The sequence below is a fragment of the Hakea prostrata genome, chromosome 11 (genome assembly GCF_041222555.1).
Source record: "Hakea prostrata isolate BN-2017 chromosome 11, UWA_Hpros_2, whole genome shotgun sequence".
Taxonomy (NCBI): domain Eukaryota; kingdom Viridiplantae; phylum Streptophyta; class Magnoliopsida; order Proteales; family Proteaceae; genus Hakea; species Hakea prostrata.
The window spans coordinates 9,479,230-9,490,457 of record NC_142610.1 but is presented as its reverse complement, the minus strand read 5'-3'; the positions used below and the strand labels follow the sequence as shown (position 1 = coordinate 9,490,457).

The 11,228-nt window shown below is 36.7% G+C and overlaps 1 long non-coding RNA gene across 1 annotated transcript; it reads right to left on the bottom strand.

Moving 5' to 3' along the window:
* Positions 1-565: 565 nt before the first annotated feature.
* LOC148999976 (uncharacterized) lies at positions 566-3,814 on the bottom strand. Its single transcript, XR_016170812.1, has 5 exons — positions 3,553-3,814; positions 2,961-3,002; positions 2,724-2,838; positions 2,165-2,251; positions 566-826 (listed from the first exon to the last, which is right to left on the bottom strand). It is a non-coding gene; the product is annotated as an uncharacterized LOC148999976 (long non-coding RNA).
* Between the last annotated feature and the right edge of the window lie 7,414 nt (positions 3,815-11,228).

Here is an 11,228-nt window from a genome sequence, read left to right as displayed (position 1 = left end):
AGTAGGATTCTAGTTGCCAGAGCCCAGAATAACAAAAGTCTATTACAAAAGCAAAAAACTGCATTTTATTTTACATAGAACACATATGGCGAAACTGCACTTACAAACACCACAGAGAAAAGAGGATCCCCTGCAGTCGCCAATGATGTATCACCAATATTGAGCAGAAATGGTTCACCTTTTAACCTAAAATCGTATAATCGCCTGAGCCATTTTGGACTTGCATCAAGCAACTAGATTCGAATTGAATTCGACCAAGCACAATTAGCGTGAACAACCAAAATCAACAAACAACAAAAGCCAAAGAGAAGAAAATAGAACCAAATTTCTTCCTTCTTCTTTCCTTTTCTTTTTTCCTTTTTTTTTCCCCCTGTTTTCATTTCTTCCAACAATGCAGTTTTTTCTATCAATCTAATTTATTATTTTCTTTTTCTATTATCTTTTTTTCTTTCTATTCTCTATTTAAATTGAAGGGTAGAAGGGGGGAAAAAAGAAAGTTGAAAATTAATAAATAATTAACCATAGAGCAACTTTTATTGTTAATTGAATAGCACAAACTGTTATTTTTATAAACAAGTTGTGCCTGGACTTGGTGTTTTTAGCCCAAATCGAAATTGCCTCAAATTACACAGTTGACAACCCTAAATTTACCTTTTAAAGTTGTAGGATAGGCTTGAGTTGTTTGGTTCATAAGTGGAAATGTTGAATTGCGAAAAAATCTAATTTAAACTTAACCCAACATACCTTTTGATCCACCCACTTGTTAATGGAAAGCCCAGTACATAAAAGGCACAGAACGCCTGTAGGATGAGGCAGAGAAGACTACCTGTAACCAATCTAGTTATATAACCGTTTTCTAAAAATATCTCAAAGTTAAAATGCAAAAGAAGAAGAGGATGATAACTGCATCAATTATGCATAAAATGGATCGAATTTGTTAGCCCAATCATCTACAGAGATTATTTGCAGTCCAAGTGGGGATGTAACAAGTACAAATGTGGTTTGACTTCAGTGTTGCGCATTTAATGCACAGCATTGTGCTGCCTACAGTTGAGATCAAAATCTTGGCAGACGCTATGCATTTAATGCGAGCACCCAAGTCCAAGTAGTACAAATGAGCTTCCTCTCTAACAACCAACAACAGCCAACTTGGAGAAATCATCACCTAGACCATAGGGCAGGATTTGAATTCATCTAGACAAGCTAAAACGATTTAGATTAGGAGAAACCATTGTAGTATTTCACGAGTCATGATTCCAAGATTACAATAATCTATACAATAGGGCCTAATCACTAAAGCTGCGTGGAGGTTATGGGCTGAACCTCATTCATATTGGGCCCGCTTTTATAAAGCTGTTTACTATCTGGATAGAAGCGTTCTTAAGGCCCATGACGGTCACAAACCTTCATGGGCTTGGAAAAGTTTCAGCGTGGGCCTTAAGGTTCTCAAGGAGGCGTTAATGTGGCAAGTTAACTCTGGGAGGACCAAGTTAAGGTGTGGAAGCTAAGGATTTGTATGGCAATGATTCTATGCCAAATTTTCCAATTCGGCACAAAATGCACTTTTTATGCTTCTGTGCCGAATTGGGCAAATTTGGCACATAATTTGTACTGAAATATTGTATGGTCGTATACAGATGGGCACGTTTCTTTGGCAAAATTGGCATAGAATCTTGCATGGTATGTACAAAGTCAGGGTACAAAATGGGCACACTTTTATCATTTAATGGTCAGCCACAGATATTGAACCATCTAATCAGATAATGGTCACTCTTCTCCAATAGAAACAGTAGAAATTCATTAGGCTGAAGATGTAATTTTGCTTGCTTGATATGGTCTATCTTTTAATAGATTAAATGGTGAGGACTTGGCATAGCAAAAAGCTTAGACTCCTACTTTGTGGTCTACAGACATTAACTGAGATATTTCCTCGATACTCACCACCCCCACCCACACAACAACAACAACAACCAAAAAAGAGCGTAGAGTTCTTGTATTACTTGATATAAAATTGGATTCCAATTCCCAAAAGATACAGAGTTCCAAGTAGCTATATTTTTATCCATCCTAAAGGCATATGAAACTAAGATTCATTTTTAACATAGAGAATGAAAATAACATACACCAAAATAGAACTGGTAAAGTTTCAGGTACAGAAAGGAACCTTGTGTACTGGCTTACTGCTTGTACTCATTGACACGTAACCACTCTGGTGATGCCCATTTATTCCCCCTAATCAAAGGACAAGCACCTGAAATAAATCAAGAACAAAATAAATTACCCCTAGAATTAGCCTATATCATGACTGAAAAACAAACTGACACTCTTAAAACAAAACACAATTAGAAAAGATTAACTACAACAGAAGGGACCAGACTCCAGTTCTCAGAGTTGAGAAAAATGAAAATCAGATTTATGGATTGAAATAACTGAAGTCACGGGCAAAAGTTGAACATGCAAGCTTAAGGGGTGCATAGTAGCGTCAGGCATCATGCTCCAGAAAAGTACAGAATCGCCCATCTTTGGCTTAATAAAACAAAAAGAATTTGAAATGATACTAAATAGGCTAGGCAATTTGAGAGATACTCATTCCTCATCAGCTTCATAGAAAGAAATATGTATTAATAGTCCAATTAGACCTGCATTTTGCACTAATTAAACCAAACAAAACAGAGCATCATATTTTGCGTCATTGTTTATTCATGAGCAGTTCCAGTGAGTACTTGGTCATGGAGAACAAGTTGAAGCCGAGCTGCAGATTCACGACCTTGAATTAGTTCTTCTACTACCTTCTCTCGAGCAGAAACTGATTTTCTAGTGAAGGGCTGAGCATCCAACCTGCACTAGGAGATGAGGGAAGATCATCATCTGAGACTACTCTGTTCCTAATCTGAAATTTCACAATAGGCTTTGGTTGTATGGTCATTGGGTTGATTGATCTTATCAAGCTTTGTTCTTACCAAGAAAACTTAAAGGTCTCAATCTGTTGTAATCTTCCTACCCTGCAATAATAAATCCAAAACTAAGTGAGAGAGTAAAAGTAGCGCTTGTTAACAATGAGATATAAAAACTGTACTTGTTTAGTTGAGTTTCAACTCCGAGGGTTCTTCATTCAATTTATGAACCCGTGACTCTGAAAAATATGAAAGCAAACACCATCTTCTAATGGCAAAAACTAAAATCCTTAAAGAACTCAAAACGATCAAAAGGCTGAACCTAAAATTCAAAACATTTCCCTAAGATTGAGAAGCCCGGTAAAATGAAAAAAACCCTTTTTCTTATAAATTCATCAAACCACCATAAAAACAAATTGAGGATGTCAAGATTAATTAGTCCCAAATAAATTGGGACAGATGCGTTTTCTGGCTGAAGAAAGACCGAGGGGAGAAGAGAAGACAATTTTAGGGAAATAAAACATACATTTACTCTGAGTGAAGACGCAGAAATTGCGTTCCACGAAGAGAGGCAGGAAAATTATGTAGGCACAATTCGAAATTTTTCGTTTTTGAGGATCTAGAAGGTGAGAGAGAAATGAAAGACAGAGATAGGTACCTTAAGGTGTATTCGCCTTCACAACTTCTCACAGGTTCAATCGCATCTTCTCTTCTTCGTGGAGGAAGGTCCAGCGCAACAGGTTCAAGCGCAGAGAGAACAACCGAGAGTGTCGATTGAGTTATGTTTTTAGAACTGAAATTACCTAATTCGCAGGTCTCGTTTCGATTAGGCCTTTCAGAAGAACAGTGGCTTTCGTTCGAGTTGCAGATTTCCTCAGAACTCCATGGCCAGAGAACGATCGATTTAAGGTTTTTGCAAAACCCAGTGCCTTCGAATGTCTCTTCCACTTTCTCCGACCATTAACGAGTAGACTGTAAACGGATCGGATACGGATTCGGATCCGGATCCGGCTCGACTATCAAATTCGATCAGTAAAACCACTATCCGAATCCGAATCCAGCAGAAATTTAGAGAAGGCATCCGAATTCGAATATGCACCTTTATCATATTGATAATAATCCAATCCCATGAATTATCCCATTATTGATTGGTTATTGTTATTTTTTTTACTTTTGATTTTGAATTACAATTTCCAATTACCGGTTTCTGAATCCGATTATAGTCCATTTTTTAGAAAAATGTTTAATACTTTACTCTAACCGGATAATTTTTTATTTGCGATTACGTATTACCAGTTTCCGAATCCGATTATCATCCATTTTTAGAGTAAAAAATGTTGAATACTTTACTCTATCCAGATAATTTTTTATCTGGATATTATCCAATTCGATAAGCAATTATGGGAATCTAAATCTGGTTGCTTAACGAAAGGATGCGGACCAACGGGATTGGTCCAAGTGGTAAGCAGCTTGGTTCGCTTAAGCAAGGTTCCGGTATCGAATCCGTGTGGATGCAAAAAATCCCCCCTGGGAGACTCACCCACCACAGCCAGGTGTGCGACGCGGGTCGAACCACCGGTTCATAAACCGAGTTGGCAAACCAAAAAAAAACAAACGAACGGGTGCGGATATTTTCCGATGAGAAAATTTTCGGATACAAACACCCTTAAACGAATACGAATGCGAATTTCGGAGGCAGATTTCGACTATCCATTTATAGGTATAATAGCGAGTGTGAGAAATGGCCATTTTCAAGCATTTTATTTTATGTTCGTATAATGACTTTGATGCCCCTCAATTCCGTCGACCGAATGAGCGTGCCCCACATCGGCTGAGAAAATTGCTTTTGTGCCCAAGAAGCTCCAATGGGCACAACCAATTTGTGTGCCAAATGCCTGGTTCAACACACTTTTGCTGAATTAGCACACTAATTTCAAACCGTTTTATTATACAAGATTTTAGTGACTTCTGTGCCAAAATGGACAAATGGCACAGAATAAATGTGTCTGAATTGTTTCCATATACCCCCTAATTGGATCCTAGCTCATCCAAATTTTCAGGTATGAGGGAGAAAGCCCCATAAATTGTTCGTTCGATTGGATGCAGTTTGTCTGGATTCTTTCTGATTCAATAGGTTTTCTTGCCCTTCTTCAAAATCCAATCACTGCCAGCCCGTCAGCTGTTGAGAGCATTCCCAGAGATATTTTGGAGATGTCGTTTTGTCTCCATTCTTGTGATTTTTCTTTTATACCTAGGGAGTTGAATCTTGTATGCTCACTCCCCAGCCAGAAAGGCTTTAATGGATTTTGCAATGTGCAGGACCGTCAAGCCAAACACCATGGATCGTCAGATTGGAATTTCGGTCAAATTTTCAATCTCAACCATTGAAATTCAACGGTCGGGATTCAATTTCGATTGACAGTCTGAAATCTCGGCTTGACGAATGCGCATGACCCAAGCAATTTCAGGCTTTATCCTTGACAAGTATGATAGCTTGGCCAATTTCCAATTAGTGGATTCTGTGTCTTTGTACTCTGTGTCCTCTTGCCTTTTCTAGGCCTTCTCAATAAATAAAAAATCTTAGATTTAGAATGAAATAGATAAGGGCCCCTTTGAGCCTTAAGGTTAGTAGAGACATGGCACTAAAATGATACCACTCTTTTACAAGTCCATTTCTTGACCAGAGAGAAGAGAATAAATCCAAAACTGTTTTGATAGTCTCAAAATCCTCTTTAGTTGGTATACAAAAAATGAAAACATCGTCTACTGCAGGAGATGGGTAATTTCTGAGGCCCCAACCACTTTTATCCCCTTAAAGGAGTTGAGCTCCTTCTAAGCGTTGAGAATTCTTATTGTGCATATCCTGCTATCACTATGAAAAGCACAAAATTTTCTAATATTAGGTTAGTATATGCTCACATACATCCCATGTAGTGTCCAAATTTTAGTTCAAAGTAAGCAAGGAAAGTTACCCAAACTTGAACAGAGTTTTAGTAAAACTTTTAAGTTGATTAACTGACATATTGAAACAAGTCCATTTAGGTGTCATCCTTTGGATATTAAAGCATTTGCATATGCAACTTTTGCTAGTTCTTAAAATGTTTAAACTATAAAATGATTTCAAAATGTTGAAAAAAAAAAAAATCAAAAGCAACTTTTAGTTTTTGTTCCCTCTAAAAGAGTTGAATTGAAGAGTTTGATTGCACATGACTACAAGTTTCCCCTAGAACCCTAATTTGGCTTATTTATCTCATTGAAGAAGTTAATTGCAATTATTTTAATATGTTGCAATCCAATTGTGGGAATAAGTGTATGCAAAATATTTTTTATATTATTCTCCCCCCCCCCCTTGGGCAACTATATGGAGAGGATTGATTTTCCAATATGCTGCAATTTATTTGATTTTATTCTTTTATCGAATTTTCGAGAGTAGGAAGCACATATGGTGTACCTCTATAGGAGCATGATGAGATGTGATTTCGCTGTATGATGTCGTATTTAGTGAAAACTTAGATAATAGGATATAGAAGAAAAAGACTTTTTGAAGGAGCTTTTTTTTTGACTTATTGAGAACTTAGATAATATGATCAAGAAGAAGAAGACTTTTTGAAGGATTCTTTTGACCACACCATGTATTTGATGTTTGGATGCATGCTATGTTTATTGCAACTCTTTACTTTATGGTCTTTATTTGATACGTTAATTAGATGCATAGCAGTTAATATATAATAATTAAAGTAATATGTTAGTATATGCATAATCTTCGAAACTAAAATTAATTATGGGCATATATAATAGGAACATTTAATTGTAAGGATCTCATGGCCTCAAATCATGATGGGATAAATATTGTTTTGTAGACTATAGGGGAACCTTAATGGACCAACCCCTAGGATTGAATAGGTGCATTGCTTGATTCCAACTCCTTCAATGTACGAGATGGAAATGGTGGGTAGGGTATGCACTTGCATGAGGTATTGTCTAGAAATTGTGATCTATTTTGAGTGATAGCCAAGTATTTGACTTGAGTGTAACTAAATACAGTACGGTAATACTAAGGTTGCTGAAGCATGTTGGAAGTCATCTCAAATGGTGCGTGTATATTTGGCCCTGACTGCCTAAATCTATCCTAACTCACCCTGAGCACGAATGGGGTATGGACTAGATTAGTGTTCAAGCCTCGGCGTAGCTTGACACAGCCCAACCCACCCTAATTTTTACCATGACAACATAATACCTTGATTTTAAAAGTGATTTTCCGCTTTAGCACTTTTGTCATTGAAAAGTTCCCTTTATTCGCCGTTAATAGGGTGATTTTCCACGATTTATTAATACATAAATTTTAGGGCCAATTTGGGTTAATCGAGATTTGTCAAGGCCAATCAATGCTAAACAAGGCTAATGAGGCCCACCCGGCCCTATTAACTCATAAAAGCAGCATGGCTAGTTTGTGAATACAAACTTATAAAGTGGCTATATAAGTATCAATGGTTTCATGGTTTCAGGTGAGGGGACTACTCTGCTTGCCCTAGCCTATATAAGGTGGTTTTGGGGTATCTTCAATCTAAATCTTCTACACCGGCTCCAGTCAGTTCCTCATGCTGATGAAGATCTCCTAAGGCTCCTCCATTCTTTTTGAGGCTTTTAGTTGATCTTTTTTCTTCTTTAGTATGTCCTCTTCTTAAGCTTCATCAAGGTAAGAATTATTTAGCTATTTCCTTTTCTAATATGTGCTCTATTTTCTTTGCCATGGAGAATTAAAGGTAGGGTTGATCCTAACCTATTTCGTATCTCAATAATGTCTCCCATTGATATTAAACTATTTCGTTGTTTTCATCGTTCTTTAGAAGCATTCCATGGAATTAGACAACATTTGTCTTAGTTTTTTTTTTTTTAGTGAAAAGATTTGTGTCAAGGTGAAAATTCATGCTTAAGTTCAACAATTCGTTTTGAGAAATTGGTTTGAGTTTCATTTACTTTCGTTCTTCTTACCTTTATCCTATAATTGCTACTATAGAGGAAGAAACTATGGTGGATTTTATTTGGAAAGTCATAGCTTTCACCAAATCAATAACAAAAATTGTGTGTTACTATCTCCATGGAAGGAATGAATAGTTCTAAAAGATTTATGTGGCTGAAGATTCGGATTTCATTTTTGTACTAAGTCGGCCTATGATTGTATTGTCTTGCAAATAATCAAAAGCTAAATGGAAATGGGAGCAAAACATTCAATCGGTTTACATATTGCACTTATTAGTGATACAAATATTCCTAGAGATGTATGCATCTCTTGTATTATGGTTGTAAGGTATTGGCTTCTCTAAGTTAGCCTATTTTAAATCCATTCTCAATATAGTCACAAATTAATGTCATACATGAAAATGATTATGATATTTTGATTCAGCTAACCAACGATGCTGAGGATTCATGAAAAAATCGGATCAATGATTTACCATGGAAATAAGGTTTGTTAATTATGTTATTTCTATGTAATAAATTTTTCGGTTATAAGTTATACTTTTGCTTTGTCTCTGTGTGTGCACTGGAACCTTAAGAAGATATTCAGTAGCCCTATTTTTTACGTCTGATAAAATATTGGAAAAAGTTACTCATTCTTCAATAGTTTATGAAAATTCCCTCCTATTAGTTTGTCAGGATCCAACCACTACAAGAAAAGGGGGCTGTGGCTCCACTAGATGGAATATACATAAGCAATAACTTTTCATCAATGAAAGTCAACAAATAGCTTCACTATTCAACTGTGATAAGATAATATATACTAGATTTTTGTAGTTGTACCCCACTTATGTAGGACTAAAACTTATGTTGCCTCACCTAAGTGGCTTAAATAATGTGCAACCCACAAGTTAACCATCTCAATTAGTGCCTACTTAAAGCCCAAAATGAAATGACCAAAATACCCTCCTAATATTAGATTACTAAACTACTCATGTCTCATTTCATACCCACCCTTCATTGCGTGAAGGGATTCCCCTATCACGCATCTTCTTTTTACACCTTACAAGAAACCACCAACCATTGTCGGAAACCACCACTCCCCCTCCCTCTATAGGCAACTACTGCCCTTATCTTCTCCCTGCCAGAAATCACCCACCTTCCACCACTCCCCTCCCGCTGATGTATCCAAACCCTAAATGTGAGAGATATCGCTAAGAGGCAATGGAGAACTAGAAGTTGAACTTCTTCGATGAACTGGTAGTTAATGGCCACAATACTCAATATCTGGTCTCTAATCCCAATCTTCCCAAATCCTAACCATAGAAATATCTCCCCCATTTCTATGCACAGCTCTCAGCTCGACATATCTTACCAAGGTGTTCCTAGTACGTACAATGAAGCTGCCGCCATGACCAACCTTTAAGAACATTTAGAAAATCCTTCCTTCAAGAAGTAAGCTTCAATCCTACTGTACCAAGCTCTAGGAACTTGCTTTAATCCACATATATAAAGCCCTTTTTAATCTATAGACTTTATGCTCTTAAATATCCAAGAGGTTAATCAAGAAATACTAGTTCTTGAAGCTCACCATGTAAAAGGCTGACTTCACATCTAGTTGATAAATAAGCGATGCTTTCTGGGCTGCCAATGCAATAACCTGCCTGATTGTATCATGTCTTGCAACTAGAGAAAACATTTATGTGTAATAAAATATCATGTTTTAACTTGTATCCTTAAGCTACCAATCGTGCCTTATACTTGTCAACTTCTCCATTCTCCTTTAACTTTGTCTTGAAGACCCTCTTTACACCAATTGTTTTGTGCCCTTTTGGAAGATCATTTAACTTCCAAGTTTCATTCTTTTCTATGGTTGCAATTTCATCGTCCATTGCCTTTTGCCATTTTTCTTCTTTGACTGATTCTTCGAAAATAGTTGGATCACAATCTGAAAAACAAAGCAAAATTAATTAATGGATCTTCACTTTGACCATCTCCAATCCCTTCATAGTTTCTCATCCATGCTGGTCTTTGTTGATGACATTGGAGACATTCAACATGTATTGCAACAACTTCTATATAAACACCATTTATACCTAATTTGAATTATTGCTTTTCTACAAAAACATCTGAGTTAGTACCAGCTACTACAGAATTTGAGACTGCACTTTGTTGTTGGTCCACCTCATCAACTTCTTCAAAATCTATTACAATTGTTGCTGCATTTTCATCTTGATTAGACCATGGCTAGAACCTTGCTTCATCAAACACCCTATCATGACTAATTATGATATTTTTTGCAATAGGATCATAAAGTCCGTAGCCTTTTGTTTGATCACTTACACCAAGAAGGACACACTTCACTCCTTTGTCATCAAGCTTCTTTCTCGTTTGATCTGGAACATGGACATATGCTATACACCCAAAAATTCTAAAGCTAATCTATTATTGGCCTTCTTTCATTCTTCTTTCATTCCATGCTTCTTTAGGAGTCATATTAAGTACAACAAGTGTGGGGCTTCTATTCAAGAGATGAACACTCCAATTTACTTCTTCAGGCCACAACTCAATGGAGTTGGAAGCCATCAGAGACAGCATCCTTCAATCCATCTTTGCAACTGAACCATCTACCTACTTCTTGTGATTGGGCTTCCAAGAGGCTAGATTCTGAAATTCTATTCAAGCCAACCATTTGCATTTCCGTGACTCTTATGACTTAGGCTTCCTCACTAGAGAGTTTTTTTCAAGACAGTGAGAGCATTTATCTTTGTAGGCGGTGAACATCTCTTTATTTATTTATCTATTTCTCGGCTCTTGTTGCTTTCCATCTTTTTGATACTGGTTGGCCCGGCCCCCGTCCTGGGGTTATTTCTCCCTTGTTGGTAAACAACCTCCACAGAGTCTTCCTCAACCAAGGGTAGGAATTGGCTTGTGGTTGTGGTTGACTCCTGTCCATGTTACATAGTTGATGAGACAAGCTTTGCTTGAATTGTGAACATAACATTCCTCGGCCACCTTATCATGGTATCCGTTGATGACGTATATGTTGGGTTTAAGAATATCTTGTATTTTGTGGGTCTATATAATTAAAGTTTGGTTGTGTTTGTAATTGGAATAGATTTTGGGTGAATTGCTTGTATAGGAATAGAATTATAATTATAAATGGCGAAAATTTTAGGTTTATCTGTAAATATTGTCTTTGTAAGATAACTTATAAAACAAGACAATCAAAGGGTAACACTTTGTAAGGTGTGATAGTAGTAATGTTTCAGCAAATAATGAATTATCTCTTTTTTTTTCTGGTGGACGTAAATTTTGCCAAATCACATTAAATTTCTTATATGTGTTATGAATGAGAGTGTCTTCCTTAACGGTGGA